General features: G+C 44.0%; 1 protein-coding gene across 1 annotated transcript in view; it reads left to right on the top strand.

Moving 5' to 3' along the window:
• Positions 1-3869: 3869 nt before the first annotated feature.
• The window catches only part of B3GNT4 (UDP-GlcNAc:betaGal beta-1,3-N-acetylglucosaminyltransferase 4), a 106880-nt gene continuing 97541 nt past the window's right edge, over positions 3870-13208 (top strand). The window contains exon 1 of the mRNA XM_086942975.1: positions 3870-4003. The gene's annotated coding sequence lies outside the window, so the exon portion shown is untranslated. The remainder of the gene's footprint in view (positions 4004-13208) is intronic.

Genomic DNA, 13208 nt, shown 5'->3' with positions numbered 1-13208 from the left:
GGTAAACCAGGTGGCTTTCCAGGGGTGCTTTCTGTTGGAGTAGCGTGGAACAGGTTTGGGCGGCTTGGGTTTGTCGACGAGAAAGTGTACACACTGTTGGTCAGTCCAAAGGGGTTGCGTTGTGTGGCTGAAGTGGATGCTGTTTCCTCCTGTGAAGATGGAATCGAGGGTGTGTCCTGCGTTGTGGGTCAGTGTGGTGCCGGGTTGTTTCAGTCTGATGTTGGCGAGGTTGTCCAGGAGGGTGGTGAAGTTGGGGTCATCGACGTGGAAGTTCAGGTCCCCGATGAGTAAGTAGTCCATGGAGGCGATGGCGTGGGGTGCGATGAGATCGGTGATGGTGTCGGCGAAGAGGGCCCGGGCCTGTAGGCAAGGGTGCAGCAGAGTGTGGAGTTGGGGCTGGTCTAGACCTGGAAGTGCAGGTGTTTGGCGGTGGGGAAGATGTCACTCGAGGCGGAGGGAGTTTTTGTACATGATGGCGAGTCCTCCTCCTGGGTGGATGGGTCGGTCCTTCCTCTGGATCATGTATCCGTCCGGGATGCCAATGGCAATTACAGGGGCGGAGGAGGCGTTGGTCCAGGTTTTTATGGGTTGCTTGTTTTCTGGTTCCGCTTCGGGGGGAGGACCTGGCCAAGCAGTTCGAGCTGGACTGTTCCAACTGGAGCAGTGTCAAGACTGATTTGCATAAGGCGGGATCCAAACTAAGGTGGCATGGTGTGCAAAATGACAATGGACTGGGATGCATCCTGATTGATTGCCAGAGGCTGAGATTATTTGAGCATTCCATCTATCCCTTTTTTATATACTTTAGTGTGTTGTCCATAGTAGGATGAGTATGCCCAGATGTGGGTCCTGTGCACACTGTGTCACCGGAACCAAGCCACACCTGGCTGATGAGCCCTAGCTAGGGCAAAACCGGTCCTGGATTGCTAGTGGTCTGGTACAGGGAGGACCTGGTCAGGCACTTCAGCTGACTGTTCGCACTGGAGCAGGGTCAAGGTTAATTTGCATATAGCTGCGTCCAAACTGAGGTGGCATGGTGTGCAGAATAATGATGTATTGGGACGCAGCCCGAGTGATTAGCAGTGGCTGAGATTAATTCAAGCATTCCATCCAGAACTTTTTTGTATACTTTAGTGTGCCGCCTTAAGTAAGATGGATATGCCTAGATGTAAGACAGGTACACACTGTCTCTCTAGAATGAAGCTTTACATGCCTGATGAGCTATAACTAGGATGAAACTGGCCTGGGTTGCTGGTGTTCAGGTTCAGGGAGGACTTGGCCAGGCAGTCTCGGGCTGGACTGTTCCTATTGGAGCAAGGTCAAGACTAATTTGCATATAAACAGGTACATACTGTGGTGGCATTGTGTGCAAAATATTGATGGACTGGGATACAGCCCCGAGTGATTACCAGTGGCTGAGATAAAGTCAAGCATTCCATCCATCAAATTTTTGAATACTTTATTATCCCTCTCAATGTCGGCACTAGTTGTGGCTGTCCTGACCAGGTAGGCTAGATCAGAGTTTGGGGGTAAGGGAAAATGTACTGCAGAAAGCTCTCACTATTTCCCGTCTCCCGTTCCCGGCTAAGTTCTTGGAGAAGGCTATGAACGTAGAACTACAGACCTTTCTGGATGCCCATCGATTGTTGGACCCTGCTCAGCATGGCTTTTGAGCCCTACACTGCACCGAGTCCGCACTGGTGGCGGCGTCGGAGGAAATTAGAGGGAGAGTGGACAAGAGCGACAGAGCGGCATTAATTCTACTCGATCTCTCTGCTGCCTTTGACACGGTCCACCATGTGCTTCTGAGAAAATGCTTGCATGCGTTGGGCTTTAGGAGCAGGGTACTTTCGCTGCTGAACTCCATCTTATAAAATAGGCAACAGTGGGTTGAATTCAGTGGCTTTAAATCCAGCCCCTTCTCTCTCCCATGTGGGGTCCCACAGGACTCGGCACTCAGTCCAACGCTTTTTAATGTTTACGTTACCCCTCTGGTTCAGCTTATTGTGAGTTTGGCCTATCCGTATTCTCCTACGCCGAAGTCACACAGATAGTGGTGTCAGTAACATCCCAGCTTGAAAAGGACGCTCATAACTTCTGCAGCTGCATGTCCACAGTGGAAGGCTGGATAGAGGAGTATTGCTTTAAGCTAAATTCTGGGAAGACGGAGGTATTGCTATTCGGTAATGAAAGCTTCTTCTGGAATGCGTCGTGGTGGCCCCAGGAGTTGGGCGATCTACCGAAACCAGTTCTGAAGGCTAAAAATCTTGGAGTCATTTTCGATATCAAGCTTTGCTTCAGTGCTCCGGTCAATGTAGTAACCTCAGGGGGTTACTATTTGCTACGGATTCTGACATTTCAGGGCGGAAAGCTACGGAATTCCCTCCCTCTGGCGCTCCGCTCCCAACACAGCCTGTTGCTGTTCAGAAAACAGCTGAAGACCTGTCTGTTTTCGCCAACTTAGCTCTAACGTCTGGCGACTCATCTGCCTGGTGACTGCTTCCTCTTTTCGTCTTGTTCCGCCCAGCGCTAAGACACCCTTGGGTATTGCGCGCATTATAAACCCAATTCATTCATTCATCCATCCATGCAGATGTTGTTTTTTATTGTGTGCTGGGCCTACTGGCTGACACATGGGACCTGATGGAATATGCTGAGAAATCTAAAATGTCACATATTTTGTGGGTGAATGTGGATAAGCCTGCACCAGCTCTTCTACCTGGGGCGAAAGATAGGGACCTTGCCTGGGCCAAACTCCTCCTAGTGCAAAAGAACAAGTGTGGAAGCGTGGGAATGAATCTGGCGTACGAACTGAAACATGGAATGTAAAATAAAGGTTGCCTACACGTTAAATGTCAAACAACTTGTATTTCCTAATTATGCCATTCACATATCTACAAAACACACCATCGACATCTAAAATATTGTGACATATCAGTAATAACTATGATGGTCTTGTCTATGTTTGCCTCCTTTTAGGACGGCGGTCTATAAAAAGGTTTTGCACTGGTGCTCGCGTTGCTCAAAGCGACCCATACGTTGATTTACTGAGCATTATTAGACACAGCGCTACGTAAACACAAGCACGGGTGTCCGTAAATCTAGATTCTGGGCACTCTGGGCAATCTTCCCTATTGGTCAGTTTTTTGGATGGTTTTTGATTTTGAGTCACAAAAGCAGAAGGAAAATGGCTAGGTTGTCGCCCGGTGTAAAGCGCATCAACGCCTCCTCGGGCGTAGTAAGCGCTATATAATTACTATTAGTTCACTTTGTGGGGCTTCACTAACAGATCGATCACTTGCCCCCCACTACAAGTGCCCAGTCTATCCTGATGGAGCACGTAACGGAAGAAACTGGCACCACTGGAACGACGAGGGTACGTGCCACCCGCACCATCACACGGCCCCCTGACGGCGCAGACTCATTCTCATTCACGCGTTAACTGCAGCCGCACAAAGATAATTAACACATTTCTGTGCCTTTCACCCCCATGTTTGAAACTCTATTTGAAGCATTATCGAAGAGGAGTAGCTCACACGTCACTAGCACGTGGCAATCTCACCATATATTTGTATCCTCCAAGCCCTGAAAGATTCTCCCACCTCAACATGGTTTATTCCAAAACATATTTTTTTTCTTGGAAAGCAAGCACTTCCAGCGTCCGTAACCGTCCTTCACTCACAGCTGCTGAGACACTTGCTATTCACAAATGTTTTTTTTTTCTTGTCTGGCGTTTTTCAGTGCCAACAATAGGGGAGGCCCCGGCGGGGTCATCACCCCTCTTATTAAAATTCAGATCAGCTCCTGCCGCCGGGCCGCAGGTTTCCCACAATGCCGCTGCACCTCTCGCATCTGTGCAGCTCTCAACGCCCCATTCATGCCCGGACATTCGTCATTCATTCGAACGCCTCGCGCTCCCGGGCCTCAAAGGCGCGCGCCGGCTGCAATGACAGAAGCCTCGGCTATCATTAAAGACGAAAAGACGAGTATTAAAGCTCTCCCGGTAAGTGAAATGCTGAGTGGCTAAGATTTGAAGGATATCCCTGTAAATTTTATTTCGTTTTGAAATTAGAAATAGAAAACACCAATCCACAGGCAGAGGAGTGCTTAAGGCATAAAAAATGCGAATTGGATGATGTTTTTTTTAGCTAATACTTGCAGCTGGGGTTGTTAGGTCGTACAATGTCAGCTAGACGCTATGTCGCTAGTCTTTGGTTTCCCCTTAAAAATCATTGTTATTAAATGTGTAAGTCGAATAGAAGGCTAAAAAATAACACAACAACTCCCAGAATGTACTGATTTATTACAATAAAAGTCATTAATAATTGAAAGGTGGTGTCTGTCCTGTGGACTGGACAAGGATTCCAGTGCCGAACCCCGCATAGTTTTCAGAGATCTCAAATTATTGCATTTCAGGATTTGCAAACTGGCCCCTGCAGCCTTTAACTGAAATAATTTGCATTCTGTGGTTTGCATGTACAAACTAATAAAAGGCAAAATAAAACTACAAGTCCTGCATTGTTGGCTGAAATGAAGGGAGTGGTCCGATTACTTACCAGTAAACTTGATTACTCTCGATAAGTTCAGGTCGATGAGAAGAAGACAGCCATACAAATGCACTCCATAAGAAGAATTAGAGACAAGTCACTGTAGAAAGGTATACAACCTTTAGCACGCATCTTTTAGCACGCACTACCATTACCACGCATCTGTTACAACGCATACCATTACAATGCATAGCGCTTTGAGGCGATCTGACTTAGGGAATGGCTAGTGAATAGGTCAATTTACTATCCAATAACCTTCCCTAGTGTCCACGGGGACTGGTGTTGGAATAGTAAATTAAACTATTCACTATCCAGCACCCAAAGCACTATGCGTTGTAAAGGTATCGCGTTGTAAAAAATGCGTGGTAATGGTATGCGTGGTAAAAGTGTGCGTGCTAACATCATACATCCCTGTAGAAAGGGCTACAATAAGTCAGGTGGTAATAGCCAACGGTGTTTTCTGATTACATGGATCAGTTAACCAAAAAAAGTGTAACACCTAACATTTTGTTCTTTTTCTATTAGCATTCCGGTGTTTGTAGTACTTGGTTTAGAATGCAAAGCACATCTAAATCGTAGCTGTCTTATTTACTTATCGTCTTTACAAACTCACTTATGAAAGAAATAAAAACAAACACAAGCATCAGAAAGCAAAGAAAAAACAGGACTAGTGAACTACTTTCATCTGTCAAATGATCTATTTGCAGCCCGATAGCTTTAATTTACAGACCTGTCACTGACAATACCAATGCATTCTGTGATCTTTAGTCCTGGTTTAGTTCAGTAGCGCCAATTTGACTTTCGCACCTGAAAAAAATAATTTTATAAGAAAAAAATAAGGCTGGAAAAGTTGTTCCCTCAGAAATGTATTGTGTCATCACCTAATTGAACAGTACTGCCAAGTTTCCCTAGGTCCATCTGTGACTAGCTGCTCCATTCCAGGGGGTTATCTTTGCATTTGGGATCTGTAGTCCTTGTTTTAATGGTAAAAAGAAGCTACACAATACAGGGTTCTAGGCAGCTGCAAATAATTCATCTATTCTAGTCCCAAATCTGCCAAGTGTGGAGCCAATCACGGAGTCAGTCAAAGAGCCCCTAAGCCCTCAAGGGTGGACGGTAAGATAGATTCCTGTTTTCAGTAGGTAAGCAGGTGAAGCCAGGCAAATATAAACTTGCCACTGTGGGCCAGGCTTACTGAGCATGCTACCGTAGCAAACGCTTCTATTCAGGATTTGTAACTCTTTTCTGAGTCCTTATATGGGATTTTGAATGGATAAGCGATTTGGTCTCCGGAAGGGGCATGTTGTAAGCATCACTTCCAAATACAGAGTTGGTATCTAATGTATCAATGTTTTCCGCCCAAAATTCAGTCGCGAAACATTGATATTTTACTGACACCTCAAAGGAGGTGGCAACCTATTCGCAAATGTAAATGCAAAAAAAGATTGTTTGAGAGGAGGCAGTAGTCAAAAAGAAAAAAAGAAACTTCTTTTTAAACACAGTCCCATTTACTTTTAAGTAAACGGGCTGCATTCGGAAAAAAAGTCTGTTTTATTACAAAGCAATCACAGACATGGTGTTCTGCTGACCCCAGCAGACCACCATTTCGGTGATGGCCTCCACTCGTAGTAAGTCGGAATTGCCGACCTACCTCATAAATATGCATGAGATACGTCAGTTTCTGACATACTACGGTTAATCATTTTAAGAACCAGCCTATTGGTACATTGGTCAGTTCTTAAAATTCTTTACTGGTCGTAAAAATACTTGGTACAAATTGCGACTGTTATTTTGCAACCACTAAATAGCCATACAGCCCTAAATTCGGTAAAGTTGGCTGTGAACCTATCTATCGGCATCAGCTCTCAAAGATTTCATTACCAGCCAGGATACCAATAAAGCATCAGAATCCCTTTTCCACAGACAAACAACAAATATCTTTGCTGACTGCAACATCTGGTAAATCAGTCTAAAACTGGCCTTATCCATTTCGTTCCACTCGTCATTTGAACACCCAGTGCCAAAGTGTTCAGGAGCGAGAACTCCACTATCTTTCTTAAAGCAGGAAACATTGATTTACAAAAGAAGTGTATCTGAGTGCAGGCCCACCACACATGTATGACCTTATCTTTACTGTTTTGAAGCATTGCTGAGATATTTCAGGGAACATTTAACTGATCCTGCGGGGTACCAGAAATCACCTTGACTGACCTAAAAAACATTTTCTCTATGTCGAAGAGCCAGGCAATTTTTCATATACACTCCCACAGTTTTTCTCATGAATGATTAGAACCTGTTTTCCATTGGGTGCCCGCCCCATATATTTTCAACTTTGGCTCAGTAGTCTTGGTAAGTATCTTGCAGACTGCAGATATCACACTCTGTTCCTGAGATTGTAGTTATAAATGTTTCCAACAGGAACCCACCTATAATGGCTGCAGGGTGTATCATGCAAGGGTGCTTGAGCCTATGTCTCGGCTGCTGCTAATTAAATTATTTCCCCTTCAGTAGCTTGTACCCTAAAAAGCAGTTGTATACGAGACCATATCCAGGCCTGCCAAGTGCCACACATGAGGGGTCAGACTAACGCAAGTCATTAATCATCCCCGCATTGGAACATTTTGTCACGCAATTTTGAGAGCTCCTCTGAGCTCAGCAGCAGTTCTCCTTTGCTTGCCACCAAGTGGGTAAAGTTATTTATGTCAGTGTGCAGAAAGACCTTTGACAGTCAGCATGCAGCTGCTATGAGAGTCAGCATTCTGTATATAGAAGGTTGAAGAAAGGTTAACTGTTGTCATGGTTACTCCTCCTATCAGACTGACAACTTCATTCACAATGTGCACTATTTTACGAGGTTTTTGGTGGGTGGTCCCTGCCCTCTGCACATGCATCTCGGGTCAGAAAAGAGCATTTGAACGAAAAGAAAGCAGCATTTACTTCTAGAGCTTCATGTTGTGCGAAAAGGGGTCAATTTCTGATATCTCTCTTATGACATGGATTTTTCTGCTTGGTTGTAATCACAATTAATTTTCACTAAAAGCATTATACATAACGCTTGGAGTGTCACACATACACACACTTAAACCCTGGCAATGCCACTTATATGTATTCTGAAAACTTTGAAGTTTGCATATGTGTAATTATGTGGCAGCCACCTTCCCTCCACATCCTCCCTATCAGGTACTCTGCTCCCTTTCTTGACAATCAGAATTGTAGATTGAAATGTATCAGGAAGAGTTTGGTTTTTATTTCCAAATACTTTATTGATTTTCACAAGGTATACAGAAAGCATATATCAGGGTAGCCATACTGTATCTAGGGTAGAGTTTTACATGCGAGTACATTGATTGAGGATAATGCGCCTTTATGACTACAGTGAGACTAATCACATCAAACAATGACAGAAAAAAAGAAAAAGAAAGGACAGGCAAAAGAAAGGAAAAAGGAGAGAGAAGAGAAAAGAAGGGAAGGAAGAAGGAAGAGAAACAGCTGGGCTAGCGGTAACAACGCTTTTACATTTCTGTGTGTAAGTTGGCACAAGGACACATGATATTAGCAGACTCTACATAGTATAAAACCTTGTACAGGTAACAATGAGCATTATGCATAAATACAGTTATTTCAGGTATAGCTCTCAAGATATGATCCGTGGTACGCACTTTGCTCATGGAGGTTCGTAAGAGTCTAGAAACGCGTCTAGAGAGTTCCACATCATCCTGGAGGATGGGTTCCAAGGAGAGTTTTGCAATGCCATGGACAGGAAAGTTGTTAGCAACATTTTTTGTTATTGCCTGGTTTCCCGCACTGTACTAGTTATCTAACAACAGTACAGGTTGGGGGGTTGTATCATTCATAGGCATCCACAGCACATCACACACAGCTGCACCTTCCACTGCATGGTCAATGTAGACAGATACTCTTTGCATCCATTCGCTATCTATCCTTAAGTTTGCCGCCCTTTAATATTTGAGTAAGCCTGGGAAACCCAGACCAGCCCTACTTCTTCGAGCTTTCACCAGTTAGGCAGAGAGCCACAGAAGGTAGCTGTAGTAATCATCCAGACAAATTAGAGGAAAATAGTCTTGGTTTATTGGCAGCACGAATGTCATCCATCAGTATCCTAGTTCAGCCTGTACTGAGCTTCAACAGTCAACAGTACTAGCTAACCAACTCTAGAACTGAGAACATTCTCAAAGATAAACATGTCTCATGCACTGGCATGCAACCACAGCAGTACACTTAAAGGAAAAGAAATGAACAAGAATGTAACAGTAGCCCTGCCAGACAAACCAAACCGTTAGAGTTTCTGCAGCGGTCCCTCTAGTGCACCTTTCTTGATCCTAATGGGTAGAGCTTGAAAGATGTACATCAGGTGTGGATTGACAGTCATCTTTATAGTCTGATGAGGCCTCACCTAAACACATACAAAAACTGCTGTTCAACCATTTTGCTTCTAATTGGCCAGAAGCCCCGCTGTATTCGACCGCCAATCATCGATGTCATATAGAAACCTAGATATTTAATTGTCTTTTCTACAACAAAAAAGGGACCGCTGTCATCAGATCTGCAATGTCAACTTTCTCCGGTGTAACTGTTAGAAGTTCAGACTTCTCCATCTGGACTAGTGCATAATATTTAATTAAGACATATGCACATAGTGCTTGAAACTGTAGCTTTAGTAGCTAAATATTTGTAATAACAAATATAACCCCCTTTTCTACTGGTGTTCTTATGCAACAGTGAAAATCAATGCACCACTCTGAGGATTTTCACCATCCCACTGATTTATCTTCCCCACCTGTTGTGTAGAAGAAATGGGATTAGCAGTTTACGGGAGATGAAAAGAGACATGAAGAGAGCAGTACAGCTGGAGATGTGAAGTAGTGGGAAAAGGGGGTAGAGGTAGAAATGATGTAGAAAGAAATGTGAGTTAGGAAGATAAGTAAAGTACATTGGGAAAGGTGTGTTAGCTTGAAGGAAAGATAAAGACATAGATAAAGGAAGATGTAGATACAGAAAGTGAGGTAGAGAAATAGACGAGGTGTTATAGCGAAGTAGACAGAAATAGACATAGGGAGAAGGAAATGTGGAGAAAGGATGCAGAAAAAGAGATGAGAAAGAGTGAGATAAAGTAATTGAGATGAAAAAGAGTATCAGAATCAAGTTTATTTGCATAGTTAATTAAAACCATTGCATACTGTAAAACCAAATAAATACTACAAGGTAAAAAAAATATAGGAATGTAAAAATATAAACATCTCAGACCGGCTCTAAAAACTATTAGCATTTTTAACGTTAAGCAGTGCGGTCTAAATTTATGTAAAACATCCTGCGATTAAAGGGTCCTTATACAAAGAGGTTCTGTGCAGTCAAACTAGAGGTTGTTGTATGTTCTTAGGGGTGGCCCTCAGTGGCTTAGCATCATAGCAGAGTGGCCACAACCCAGGTCTTAATCGTGGTTTAGTTCGAGATGTGTTTGAAACTGCAGGCATAGTTCCAATGCGGTTGAAAATGAGTCCGAAAGGATGGTCTTTGTTGGAACATGTTCCCAGAGATAGGTGGAATAAGGAGGCAGATCCTTGTTTGTCTTACGCGTTCTTGAGCTGTTTTTGTTTGGCTATCATTAAGCATTTTACTAGTTGGCAGTTTAGCTGGGTATTTTTTGGCTTTAGACAGGCTAACACAGCTTGCCTACTAGTGCAAATGCCTTTCAGATTAAACGTTTTTTTTTAGGAGGTTCCACCGTGCTTCGAGCATTTCTTTGCATAGGCAGATTAGATGTAGTATGTCGCCTTGTTTAGCATTGCCCAGTCTACAGGTGACTTGTGCTGATGGCCTTTGCCATGGTGGAAGGGGCTGAGCTCAAGGCAGAATTCCCAATCTATGCCTCATAAAACTCATTTGTGTTGCCTTGTGGTACCCCTGATTGAAGTATGTTTGGGGACCAAATGCTTTGTATCGAGATGAAAAAGAGTGAGATAAAGTAATTGAGAGGTAGTGGAAGAGACAAAAAGACTTGTGAGGAAAAACAAGGAGATGCAAGGTAAAGGGAGAAAAATGAGACGATGTATAGTAAAAAGGATCAAGTAAAGAGGAGTAGAGGGGAAGAGGGGGAAGGTATAGAGAGGGGTGAAGGGTAGAGGTGTAGAGCGAAAAGAGGAAGTTGAGAGACATGAAATAGGGAAAGAGAGGCGATGTTTATACACAGATAGAGTTGTAGAGGAAGAAATAGTGGGGTAGAGAGATCTATAAAGAAATATGTTGAGAGAGATAGTTGAGATGGACGTGGTACGTTGAAATAGAGAAGTAGGTAGAGAAAGAGATGTGTGTTTGAGTGACAGAGAGAGGAGTTGATGATGGAGAAATGGGGTAGATGTATAGAAATAGAAGTAGCTAGAAAAGAGTTAGATATATAGAGAAGTGAAGGAAACAGAACCAAAGAAGAACCGGAGGTGAAATGATGAACTAATGACGAGGTAAATTGAGAGGTGAAGTAGCAAGTAAACAAGCGAGCAGTGGGGTAGAAACAGGGTCGGGAGTTAAAGAGAGAAATGATAAAGAGATAGAGGGAGAGTGTTGGGGTAAAGAAAGGACAGAGAGAGAGACAAAGAGAAGGTAGAGACATGGAGATAGAGACGTGAGGTAAAGATAGAGATAAACGTAAAATGTGAGAAGTGAAGTCGATAGAAGAGAGATACAGGGAGGTCAGATGGAAAAACAACAGTGAAGTAATAGAGAAGGATGAGGTAGAAGGAGAGCGGAGGGGGAGGGGGAGAGAGGGGCGATCAAGAGTGGCAGATATAGATGTAGGCATAGAGAGTGCTGGAGAGGGGCAGGGTCTTGAGCGAGAGGTTAATGGAGTTCAAGTTGAGTGAGGTATAAGGGGACTATTGAGAAATATGTGTGATTTACAAAGGTGAGGCAGAGAAAGCTGAAACAGAGGGAGGGGATGAAGGTACATAGAGAATGAGAGATAGAGATGTTAATAGGATGGATTAAGGGAGAAAAGGTGAGGTGAAGTAAGGAGAGAGAAATGACACTGAAATATTATTTTTCAGTGTAATTGCCACCATCTACTGGAGTGTGGGGGATAAGGTTAGGCAGGTCAGACGTGCACACAAAAGACCAGATTTTTTTTTTGCGTAACTAACAAATTTGTTGCAATGCGGCATTGCATACATGGGTGAAAGCATAGCATAGCATAGCCACGTGTATTAAAAAGGACCTGCTGCTGCTTTCTAACCCTGCATCTGCGGCGCAAACCGGATACCTTGCACAATACACCTTTGCACCATGGGGCAGAGGTGTGTGCGTGTGCTATTTAGCATAGAATTTGAAATAGAAGCATACTCTCCCAGTACCAAATACTATGCCTTGAGTATATTTAAACATGTGTGGAATGTTTAAATATAGCATCTGTTCACAGACTTTTTCGTACCTCCGCACTCCACGCAGAGCGCGGAGTGCGAAAAACTCTGTGAACTGCGCTGGCAGAGTGGAATTTTTCACCCACCCCTATTTTAAAGCATAGATTACACATGCAGAAGGGGAACGCTTAAAAACCTTTACTACGGCGTGAAATTACATCACATGACATTCTGGGCAGCGCTCTGATCTGGGAATTTCTTAATTTTCTTCCAGCATAGAATTGATAAGTGATATTTGGGTTTTACCTCTCTCTTTCAGAAGAAGTTGAGGATAACTTTGGGCCAGGTTTTTTTTTAGACCAAGAATTTATTTTTCTTACGCAAAGTAAGAAAAATAATGTAAAATACAAAGATATCTTGAGTAAACTTTCCATCTTGACCAGGAAAGAAATTGTATTTTTTAATGTGTTGTATGATACCTATTTGTGAATTTATATGTGCATGTAGAGCAAAGATCAATGAACGTAGGGGCTGCAGACTGTGGTTACAAACTGTAGGAATTACCACACAAAGGGGCCGATTATGATAGCGGATAATCCGCATCCTTCGGGCGGCGGAAGCCAGGGTGGCGGTCACATCCTAATTCGCACGGAGGGACCGCCGCTACCCCGGCGGATGGTCCCTCCTCCTCTGGGATGGCAGACGGACGCAGGTCCGTCCGCCATCCTAATAGGCCCCTTAATATGCATATGCCCCCATCTAATACTAGATAGGCCATTACTTTTGAAACCAATATTTGTTGAAGTCGAGATTCTGTCAATCACTCAAACTGTGATATTTAGTTTCAACGGCTGTACCATTGTGGTCTGTGCTTGAGTTATCTCGTTTTTGGGATAAATATCATAAATGTCTAAACTCTAAGAGTAACATATATTGTAATTAACTGTGGAAGCCTGCCTGTTGTTTGTGGTGGGGGCCAAGTACACCGGAACGCGGAGATTGCCACAGGAGTGGGAGAATGCTGGACTGCACTCCCCAGACTCCCTTGCCGCCAAAGTCACTGCTGCACCAGGAGGCGCCTACAAAATCCTCCTGCAACCGCCGCAGTGCAGGAAGCCTTCCTGTTGTTTGTTTTGCCTCTGGTGGGGGCCAAGTACAACGGAACGTGGAGATTGCCACGGGAGGGGGAGAGTGCTGGACTACACTCCCCAGACTCCCTTGCCGCCAACGTCACTGCTGCGCCAGGAGGCGCCTACAAAATCCTCCCGCCACCCCCGCAGCGCGGGAAGCCTGC

Source organism: Lissotriton vulgaris, chromosome 11 (genome assembly GCF_964263255.1).
Source record: "Lissotriton vulgaris chromosome 11, aLisVul1.2, whole genome shotgun sequence".
In the NCBI taxonomy this organism is placed as follows: domain Eukaryota; kingdom Metazoa; phylum Chordata; class Amphibia; order Caudata; family Salamandridae; genus Lissotriton; species Lissotriton vulgaris.
Note: the sequence above shows the minus strand (reverse complement) of the source record. Positions and strands in the feature narration are given on the sequence as shown.